At 43.6% G+C, this 2014-nt stretch overlaps 1 protein-coding gene across 1 annotated transcript in view; it reads left to right on the forward strand.

The window, feature by feature from the left end:
* Positions 1 to 1018: 1018 nt before the first annotated feature.
* Positions 1019 to 2014, forward strand: part of rabl6 (RAB, member RAS oncogene family-like 6) — a 20474-nt gene continuing 19478 nt past the window's right edge. The window contains exon 1 of the mRNA XM_015404500.1: positions 1019 to 1168. The gene's annotated coding sequence lies outside the window, so the exon portion shown is untranslated. The remainder of the gene's footprint in view (positions 1169 to 2014) is intronic.

Consider the following 2014-nt stretch of genomic DNA (forward strand, 5'->3'; position numbering starts at 1 on the left):
TGAGTCGATGCAATCAGCTGGTTTTCCTTAGATAGAAAACTTTGAACCAATTTGACTGGATGATCTGGTTAAATTGGATCTATAAAGTGACCCGAGATGACATGTTGTGGGTTGGAGCTATAGAAACAAAATGAATAGAATTGAACCTCTACCTCATCATGGGAGCTGTGAGAAGACCCATGTCTCTGTCCTTCACCACTGCAAGCCAGTCCTTAGAGTCCTGAGCAAACCAGATCTTTCCAGCATCAGTTGCAGTTTATCTAAGCTGGAAGAGAAGCTCTGTGATCCAGAGCAGATCTGGGACAGTCTTCCTCTCATTAAACACAGTCCACCTTTTACTTTGTAGGAAACTGTAGAAGACCAGAACGCCTAACCAGGAGGGATGACTGCCTGACTAAAGGAGCCCAGCAGTCTAGAGCAGAGTGTGAACATCTGAGCTTTCCAGTACCAGAGAGAGTCTGTCCTCTGCAGACACACTGGGAGGACTTTGCTGCTGGTCCACTGCTCTGTGGCCTGATGCGGGAATAATCCTCCTGTCTCTAATTTAGACAAAATAAGGAAACCGTCAAGGGCTGGAAACCTTGGACCCAATATTCAACAGACAGAGCTGGATGAGTACCAACAGTCTTTATTTAAAAAAACAGCGTATGACAGCGTGTTGAAAGTATTGAAAATTAAAGACCAATACTGTTCTGTTTAGTGTTTAAGAAATTACTAATAAACAGTTGATGAAAAGTTGCTGGCCTTCAGTGTGTGTGTATGGGGCATGGTGCGGGTTTGTTGTTCCCAGGGTGTGTGTGTGGGGGGGGTCATCTCCCTGAAATGAGTTGGGATGTCTGCAACCAGCTCTGATCAACCAGTCGCCTGGATCGCTGGTTGATCAGAGCATCGCTGCACAGGTTTCACCAGCAGCCTCCTCCTCCTTTCTTATCCCTGGTCTGTTTGGCTTAAACCATTATTTTCAATAAACCGTTTTGGATTTTTAGATCATTTCCGTAGAACCGATTTCTTTGTTTTATCACAGACTTTTAATTTGAAGTTTCTACCGGATATGGCAGTTTGACGTTCCGCTTTACTTCCGGTCTGCGTTCCTCTTAGCGGAGGAATGTGTCCTGCTGTCTGACCGATGGTCAGAAAACGATGCCGGTTCCCTCCTCCTCCCGCAGCGGTGAGTGTTTGGGGGCCGGGGGGCCAGGTGTGCCGGGGGCCGGGGGCCAGGGGCCGCTGCTGGAAGCCGCCATCTTGCTGGGAGCCAGGGATGCTAAGCTAAGTGCTGCTAGCTAGCAGTGAGCTGGAGATAACCTTCCTGTTTGATCCGCAGCCTTCAGGCTTCCTCTGCGCTGAGATGCTGAGGCTTTATTTGGATTATAAACATTTAAAGATAGAAACTTAGAAACTTATAACCATGAGAACAGAGCTAAGGATGCTAATGCTAACCCAGCCTCTGTTAATAACATCTTCGTTCTCCACTCATGTTATTGAACTGGTTTATCTTTCATTTAATGGAGCCTGTAAAGATCAAAGCAATGTTTCTTTGATGTTAAACACAAAGGGACCGCCGCGAGTCTCTATAGTGTGAATATTTCATCCAGGCTCTTATTGTCACTGGATCCTGCAGGTCAGCTGATCTCCTCATGTTCTCCTCTGTAACAGGAGGAACCTTAGAGCTTCAGCTGCCTTGACTTTTTATTTATAACTCTTCTACATTTCCACCAAACGGAAAAATACTCAAATAAAGAATATATATTAGTTTTATTACCTTAGCTTATGATTCTGACTGGAAAAGCGTTTCAGAAATAAAGTAGAATCCTGGGTAGTTTCTATGTGACAACATTAATATTTTATTTTATTGCATCTTTAAGTTAGTTCACATATGCGGAACATGTAAATAACGATGAGTTGGGCTGTTGTTGTTTATTTACTAACGTCTGTTGTTGTTTATTTACTAACGTCTGTTGTTGTTTATTTACTAACGTCTGTTGTTGTTTATTTACTAATGTCTGTTGTTGTTTAT

This window comes from Cyprinodon variegatus, unplaced genomic scaffold (genome assembly GCF_000732505.1).
Source record: "Cyprinodon variegatus isolate N-32 unplaced genomic scaffold, C_variegatus-1.0 Scaffold1768, whole genome shotgun sequence".
Lineage (NCBI taxonomy): Eukaryota > Metazoa > Chordata > Actinopteri > Cyprinodontiformes > Cyprinodontidae > Cyprinodon > Cyprinodon variegatus.